This window comes from Silene latifolia, chromosome 2 (genome assembly GCF_048544455.1).
Source record: "Silene latifolia isolate original U9 population chromosome 2, ASM4854445v1, whole genome shotgun sequence".
NCBI classification, from domain to species: Eukaryota; Viridiplantae; Streptophyta; class Magnoliopsida; order Caryophyllales; family Caryophyllaceae; genus Silene; species Silene latifolia.
In genome coordinates this window covers 190,695,672-190,704,704 of record NC_133527.1, presented here as the reverse complement: position 1 = coordinate 190,704,704, position 9,033 = coordinate 190,695,672, and the positions used below count along the sequence as shown (strand labels likewise).

General features: G+C 45.6%; 1 long non-coding RNA gene across 1 annotated transcript; it reads right to left on the bottom strand.

Moving 5' to 3' along the window:
• Positions 1–3,482: 3,482 nt before the first annotated feature.
• Positions 3,483–4,221, bottom strand: LOC141632010 (uncharacterized). The gene is made up of 3 exons (XR_012537741.1): positions 4,016–4,221; positions 3,779–3,940; positions 3,483–3,689 (listed from the first exon to the last, which is right to left on the bottom strand). It is a non-coding gene; the product is annotated as an uncharacterized LOC141632010 (long non-coding RNA).
• Positions 4,222–9,033: the final 4,812 nt, after the last annotated feature.

Below are 9,033 nucleotides of genomic sequence, written 5' to 3'. Positions count from 1 at the left end.
CCTTCACGGGATTCAACCCGCCATCATATATAAAATAAATGTAAATAGAAGGACATTTGCATCGCATCTGAAATTCGACAAGAATAATTAAAGAAAATGCCAACAGTTTCATAACCATTTAACCTCTTTTATTTCATTCAATTTCTAATAATAATAGTACGACAAATAATAAAAATAGATAGGCTAGGATTCTAAAAATCCCTCCTTTTTATTACAACAATAATAATAATAATCAAATAAAAATAACTAAGACTTGAGCTATTCCTCCATCTTTCCCTTGCCCTTGTCGTTCTTGTCATATTTCTTGTCACGACCTCGAGCCGGGCGCTCTTGCACCACTTCAGACCTAATCACCAACGGTCTTTCTCGAGGCCTGACTCTCCCGTTCTTGTCAACCACCATCTCTGCGGCAGGAGTAGTCTTTGATTTCTTCGAAGGATGAATGACTTGAAAGCCGGCTTCTTCTTCTCCTTCGGTCAGATGCTTCTCTTTCTCTTTCTCTCCCTCGCGCACCTTGTAATCAACGGGCTCGCGCTTCCTCGCCTTTCGCTCTTCCGAAGTTGCTGCCTTCCTCCACCTCAGATAAGAGTCCGACACCCACAAAGCATTGGAGGAGAAGCTCAGGAACCACATGTTTCTCTGGGCCCATTTCATAGCCCACTCTCTTCGGCTCTCGGTAGTCAACGCCATAGCAGTCTGCGGGACGGTGTCAAGCCTAGGGATCATCTGCTTCAACCCAACTTGCCTCATCAACCTCTCAGGAAAGATGCACACCATAAACTCCAATCCAGGGATGCGCACGGACCTAGTGGGATCTAAAGAAGACACCCCAGTGACAGACTTGAGGTGCCACCACGGTACAACCCACCTGATCAAAGGGCCGTCATCGCTTGACTTGTTCTTCCAATAGTCACAGACCCGGGTGAAGTCCACCATGTACAACCGTGTCCTCATCGAAATCATACGGGCATGATAGGAAAGTGCATGAACTGGGGGCTCAAGCAATCGGAGCCGTTCCATGAGCCAAACCTACCAAGACAGGTATTAGACACCGAAAAAAAAAAAAAAAAAAAAAAAAAAAAAAAAAAAAAAAAAAAAAAAAAAAAAAAAGAGAAAAAGAAGGTGTCTTTTACCTGTAGGATAACGGGACTTCCCAAGAACGGCAGATCGCGGTTGGATTTCCTATTATCCAAACCCAAAATAATCTCCCTAAGCACGATAAGTGGGCTCTGCGCACTCCATTTGCTCAATAAGGCTCAAAAGGCGAGGATCACCTCTCAAGTCCTCATCAACATGTCCCTGAAAGACATACACATGCAACAAACAGAAGCCAAATGCTCTCCTTCTAGCAACATAAGAGACAGTAGGGTCGGCCCTGTTGATGAATCGGTCTATAAAATCCAACATCCGCACGCCTTTTGGGGTAACAAGACGATCTACCTCGAGTCTAGTCAGTCCAAGCAAATCTCTGAACTTACTCTTATACCCTTGAGCAGTAGAAGGGATGGCAGGTAAGTGTTCGGGGTCCCAACCGCCAATAGCAGCAATTTCCTCTGGAAAAGGACAAATATCACCTCCTGGAAAGGCGAATACATGATAATTTGGATCCCAATAATCAAGGCAAGCATCTAAGAACGGTTTCACCACCTTGATGAGTTTCAAACTCAATAAAGACCCAAGATTATAAGCACCCATGTCGTGCTTTTCCGTGTTCGAAAACTCATTAGTCCATTCCTTCAAGCGAACCTCTAAAGTATTCATGATGATAATTTTCTCTTGAAAATTTATTATAGGAGTTTTAGGAGAAGCGACGAAGAAAAGACGGAAGAATTATATGATTCAAAGCTTCGGCAGCGCTTTCTATTTATACTAATTTGTCTTTGTTTCCAAAATCCGTCGAACAAACCCCTCTCGGGAACAAAGCGCGCACTGCTGCGCCTCTTCAAAGGGACGCAGCTCATGCTGCGCCTCTTCCCCAGGCTCACTCCTGTGATTTCCGCGTTTGGATCTTTCCTAATTCTATAACACGCGTGATTTCCTATTCCTATGGGATTTTATTTTGGTAAACTACGGAAGTTTACCATGTTTTGGGATTTCCTAATTTCGCGGGCACGCATTTCGAGGCGACATTGACATTTTCGCCATTTTATCACATTTGTGTATTTAATTGTCCATTTAATTCTTTTTATTATTCAAACTTTCATATATTTATTTCATTTTCTTAATTTCTTTTGCTACATTTTCTAACTTATGAATTTTTTTTTTTTTTTTTTTTTTTTCGGGGGTAACCCTCCCTACCGTCCGGTCATTTGTCATTTCATTTCCGGCAAAATTTTTGCATTTTTGCGTTTCTTTTGAGTCTCATTGTGCGCTAATTAAAGGCCTTATATGTATATAAAATGTGTGAATCGCGTGATTTTCCATGTAAATTTCGGCAGCATAACGGCATAAACCGTTATCTACCAAACCTGTTCAAGAACTAACTGCGCAGTACAAACAAACAACCCAAAGAAAAAAGGCACTCGGGCCATCATATATACAAAAAAAAGCAAATATACAAGCAAATCGGGGCTCGCGCCCAACAAGTCCAGATGTACAAGCAAACTGGGGGCTTGCGCCCCGACCAAATCAAATCCAAGAAAACTGGGGGCTTGCGCCCCAAACCAAGTCCAAAAATGTTTCAAAATCAAAATGTACAAATCTACAAAACTACACAAGCTACTGCTGGGCACCCTCCAACTCAGCAACTCTCGCCATCAGAGCGGCGATCTCGGCATCCCGAAACTCGAGCTCCCTCGACAAGCGAGCCGTCTCCTCCCGAGCCTGGGCCAACTCTCGTCCTGACTCGCGGTCACCCTGCAAACAGCAACGAATTGGCTCACGTCAATCAACTCAATTGGAAAACCAAAACTAAAAAAAAAGAGAAGATCGAAAAATGGGTACAAAGGTTCATACCTGACGACCTCGACCACCGACGAGTGCCTCAATGGCCGTAGCTCGTAGCCGGTTGGCCACCCTCCATAGTGCCACGAACCGAGATGGCGCGACCTGCATTTCAAAAGGAAATTCTCGAAAGAAATTAAACAAATTCAGTCAAACGTGTTCTTACACGAAAACCATGCAAAATGGGAGCTCACCCTCCGAATCGGATGTTGCGCCATCATCCAGGCCAAGATCCGTCACGGCTACGTCAAAGTCACGTAACTCGAGATCGTCGTCCTCCCGGTGCGTCAGTGTACTCGAGGGTCTCGGGGTACTCTGGGGGCTCGATGCCCGCCGCCTCAACCTCCTACAAGGACAAAACAACTCTCGTTAATCGATGATCCTTCGTCGTAATTTTCAAAATCAAATCAACAAGAAAACAAAGGATACTCACCACTACCGGCCAATAGGCCAACCTCCCGTAAAGGAACGCCGAGTAATCCTCCTCAGGGAGAAGAAGGTCGTCGCCACCGCACCGCCAGGTCCGCCTCCCTCTCAGCCTCAGAAGGCTCCCTAAACATCGTCCTAGGAGGATCGACGGGAACCGTCAACGCGCCCCGAAAGCACTGACGAGCTAACCGCTCGCCCAGATACCATACAGGACCCATCGACGTCCACAACAGCAGCCGACTCGAACTCCTAGGACGAAGGGTCTCAGCAACAAAGGGAGGCGCTCCAGCGTACTCCGCCCAAGGTCTGGGCACCCACTGTCACAATATGAAGGCAAAGGTCATTCCTATGATCAATTGAAAACAAAATATGAGAAGATGTGAATGAATACAAATGGGATACTCACGCTGCTCAGCTGAAGGGCGTTCACATCCCGCCGGTAGACGTTGTGAGAAGAACGCTTGCTCTTCGTCCGGCACATGACCCAATCCCTCACCACGGGATAGGCCCTCTCCAACGGCTCCGTCCTCTTGGGCGCGAGGTCCGGAAAGTAAGAGTACACCCACGCCTGTAAAGCGAAATGGTCAATGACGATCTTTGATAAAAGGAAGGAATTTACGTTGATCTAAAGGAAGGTTCATACCTCCAACAGCAGCCCGGGTCCGACAGCGCCAGGAGAAGTCCCCTTCTCCATCAGCTCTGGGCGAACCATGGCCCTCATAAAGCGGATGAGGACCGCAAAACCAGCAGTGACCCAGTCCCAACGCCCTAAGGAACTCAGGTCAGAAAGAAAGGGGAGAAGCTTCGTCGACAGCCTCTCACCCTTGTCTCCGAGGTAAATCGAAGACAAGAACCACCAAAGCCACGCACGAGCCCCTGCCGCTCGGCTGTACAAGGAGGAGGAGCCGTCTCCCTCCCATCGATCACCACCGATGCCGGGGTCTTCCCCGCAAAGTAATCTCGAACATAGGTACTGGGTACCAAACCCGGCACCGCAACAGCCTTCGGCGACAAGTTCCAGCCGATCAACCTCCTCGCCTCGGCCGAGTCCGCCCTCATGCCAGCCTCCGGCCACACCATCTCCTCAGTCCCGCACGGCAGACCAGAAATCATGCCGTAGTCCTCCAAGGTGACTCCCACCTCACCAAAAGGCAGGTGAAATGTGGAAGTCGTATCCCAGAATCGATCCAAGAAAGCGCGAACCAGGCTAAGGTTGGCCCGCAACTTCCTCTTCACGATATCCCTCCAAACCTGAACCAGAGGACCAAACGCTCCGCGCTCAATCATGGCCCTCTCCTCCTCCGACAGCCGCTCGTAGTGCTCCATCGCCGTCGTATACCCCGAGAACGACCGGATGTTCCCGGCCTCCTATCATGATTTGAAACAAAGCTATCTTTAGTTTTGGAATAAGTTTGAAAGAGATTTGAACAAAAACGGAAAAGGATAGGTAATGAGTTAGGGAATTCCTATTTACCAAGCTCTTCACCGTCCTGTAGGACAAGTGACCCTCTGCAGCCCACACAAGGTGCCCTGCTCTCCCGTGTCTCGGCCCACGCAGAGCACCTCTCACCGGCGACCCCCTCGTCCGAGGTGGGCCCGTCTCGGAATCTCCTCCTCGTCAGCAGCCTCCTCCTCGGGGACCTCCTCTGCAGCAGCCATCACCGCGGCGGTGAAGGCCTGCTCTAAAGCCTCCTCAACAGCAGCGGCGTCTATGTCCATGGGATCTCTCCCAGAAGAAGAAGCATCGTCACCTGCAACGATTAAAGCAAATCCAGGCCGCGTCACATGACGACAAGCCCTTGTTAAGTAGTTTTCGAGCCTTCAAGGCCCAGAAATCGCCCCTTTCCGGCCATCCTTGGCCATGTTCCCGCCAAACCCAATCACTCATGTGATGAATAGGGTCAAGTCAAGTCAAGGTCAAAGCCTAGTTCCGAATTCGAGTCGAAAATTCGGCAGCATTTCGCTATAATGGCGATTATGCCCTAAAAAGTGTCCTGCAAAAGTTGTCACAAACCAAACTTCCGAGATGACAGGGAGTTTACCCATCATCCAAGGGTCCCTACTATCAAATTTCATCACAAATGGGCAATCCTAAGGCCATTTTCGAAGCAATTTTCGATCTAGTCTGTGTGAAACTTAGTCTCAAAATTCGCTCAAGGGCTCAAAACTTGATGAAAATTCGAAATAAATACATGGTTATGTTCCTAACATTGCCTACTACTCGTTTCTAGTATCAATTTGGCATGAAAAATTCATTTGGGGGAAAAGCCCCAAATTTTCGATCATTTGGGTCGAAAACCCTAATGTTCGCGGCTCAAAATTCGACAAATATGGAAGATTAATGCAAGATTAAAGCACATACCTCGATTAGTCATATTTTAAGCAAGCTTTTGAATCCAACCTTGATAGAAATGGTGAAGATTTGAGAGAGAAATTGAAGGATTTATGTTTCGAATGAAATGAAATAAAACCATTCTGATTTCGCGTTTTTTACGCGGAATTGCTGAATTGGGGAACAGACGCAGCTCTTGCTGCGCCTCTTCCTTTGTTTCCCTCCTGATAGATTTTCAAAAATCCGTTATGAGTTCGTTACTCGTGGGCCCATCTTTGGTGCGCCTCTTCCTCGATGACATTTTATCACTTTGGTCCGTTTCGACGATTTCCTTTCGTTCCGCCCGCATTTTATCCAAAGGTCGACAATATTTCGCAGATTGTCCGAATTCATTTTATCCCGCACAGCAATATTTCGCAATATTGCTCAACCATTTTGGCGCAGTAGTATTTTGCAATCCTGCTCACTCGAGACTTTCTTTCCCACGACGATCAAGATGTTCCTCGTCGTCAATATGTCCCCAACAAGAGTTCGCTTGAGACCGACGCAAGCGATTCCACTTCCAAATTTCGCGAGAATTCGCTCGAGACGACGCAGCGGATCCCAGCGCTTTCTACCGACGTCCTGCTGTTTTCAATATCTCTTATTCCCCGCGAAGATCGATTAAGTCTCAGGTATGATCTCTTCTTATGGCTGGCGAGCCTCCTTACGTAGTCTAATGGACTTTAAACGACCCTCCCCGATAGTCGACAGACTCTAAAATGTTCCCGACGACAGTCCCGGGTTCGAGACCCCTTGAACCGCCTCGCGTCGCCATAGTCGTCAAGTTGTAATCTTCGATTGACTTGATGGCTATACTTTGACTTTCGCCTTGTCCAAGCCTCGGTCAAAGTGGGGGCTCTGTAGACACCTCGTTTCTGCACCCCTCGCAAACCACCCGGTGATGATTGGGCCGCATGTTTGATTCGCGGAACGATTAGTGACAGTTCGTAAGATTATCGTCAAGTGATTGCTCAAATATAAATGTCAACCTCTTAGTTGTCATCTACGTGCCGATACGGTCGTTTTGGCAGTAATTAGAGTACATTCGGAGTCCGGGTCAAAAACCGTCTCCATTTTCTGATAGCTGTTAAATCCCGAGTCGAATGTTCGAATGTTCCTGGATATTTCTATTCCATATTCATCAAATTTTATCTTTTGGCAAATAATATCCCGTAATATTCAAAAGATAATCAAATTAAATCCGTCCTACCATAACTAAAACGCGGAAATCTTTCTTAAGCAGGAGGAAACCTCCTGGGAACAGACGCAGCAGGTGCTGCGCCTCTTCCAAGAGACGCAGTGGCTGCTGCGCCTCTTCCCAGGCCCTTCTTTGCATGATTTACGTATCTTTTTTATATCTTTCCGAGATTCACTTCCAAAGAGTCTCCGAAACCCTATTCCTTCACGTGATTAGTATAAATAGGAGCTTTCGTTCCTCATATTTCTCACGCGAGTGTCCGCCCTTCTCTTCTCCCTTTGCATTCTAGACTTCGTTCTTACTAATTGGCGCCTACGTGCTTGGACTTCCGACCACGTAAGCTCGGATCTTTCCGGGTACCAGCCTCTCCGTTGCATGACCGACCAATTTGACCACTACACTCAATCAATCTTTAATTAATCCACTTGTTAAATCGTTTTCCTCTTTCGAGGGCACTCTTTCCTTGCATTCGCGTCGAGCATCACTAATCGATCTTCTTAGTTCTTCTCGTTCCGTCAACATGTAAGTCTGAGGGTGTAATCTCTCTTTTATTTATTGTATTTTGATTATTGTATAACAATTGTAAGGTTTATGTCGAAAGTATCTCATTAAAACCGATTTCTAAAAACCGTCTTTAAAACCTGTTTTGGGATTTCCGATGAGAGACAGATCGAGAAAAGACGCAGCAATCGCTGCGCCTCTTCAAAGGAGCGCGAGCACTGCTGCGCCTCTTTGTGAGGCTGCCGCAGTTCCTGCTTCTTTTCTTCTTCCTCCGTCCTCTGCAATTCGTATCAAATTTATTTGTTTTGTTTGTTCGTCTGTTAATTCTCCGTCATAAAATCATAATAATTAGCATGTATATTGTATCATATTTTTCATTCATTCACATGTTTAATTCATCTAATCCGACTTAAATCCCAAGTAATTCATATTTGCGGGTTTTCGTCACTAATAATATTCAATTCAAGTTCTAGGGATTCAATTCGTTCATGTTGAGTTTCTGGGATTCATTGTTGATATATTTTTCACCATGTTCATTGTTAATCCGCCATCAATTCATCATGTTTAGTTAATTATTCGCTTGATTGATTCGTTCATTAACATCGACCCTTCACATGTTTAATCTGTCTTTAATTCCGTCTTCATCCATGTTTTGCTGTTTTATGACCTCAATCACATGTAAATAATCTGTAAATCACTTTCATCCGAGTACATAATCTAAATCAATCCCTTAAATTCACCAATTAACGTTAACAATTGCAGTTTTGGCTTCACAGCCAGAGTTCGTCCTTGGAACAGACGCAAAGAATCGCTGCGCCTCTTCCAAAGGGCGCGATGTCTCTTCTTTGCTGTTCCAGGACGACTTCTGTCCCTGAACTCCTTTTCTGCCTTGACCTATATTAATTAGTTTACGTATCAATTAACTAATATTCGTAATATCGCTAATTCCTGTTCGTTAATTTGTTGTTTTATTCCTTTATTCCTTTTTTATCAAATCATCCGTTTTAGCGGTACTTTCGACATGAATCGCCTAATCCGTTGTAATTAATGTAATTCTTTTTATCCTAGTTATATTTATTGTATTCCTTTCATTGTTTTGTATGCTTCGCATGTAGACGAGCATTAAAATCCTACTTTGACCCAATTGTTTGCCTAATTAATTGTTCACCGACTTAGCTAATTTCACATGTTAGGATTAATCTATTGGATGTTGCATTGCATGCATATAGCCGACGATATATCAAGTACGAATAAACTCCCTAATCATTAGTAGAGGCCGCTATCGAGGCGGGCGGGATTAGGTGTTCGATCAAAAGAGCTTCCTAATACGTACCCTCACCCCTTACTCCAGATCTCCGTGAGCACCCGTGTTCATTGGCATCCGCGAGAGTCATTCTAGACATAGAATGCTAAGGGTAACGATTGCTTAGTGTTCATGTCACTACTTTGTGTCTTGACATGACACGAGGTATTCGAACGGTTCCAATTTCCCACAAAAATTGGTGGCGACTCCTTACAAAATGCAAACGCTTGTTTTCGAGCCCCTTCACTCCCAAGCGCCCCCGTGGGCGGCCCGCTGTCCACAGCG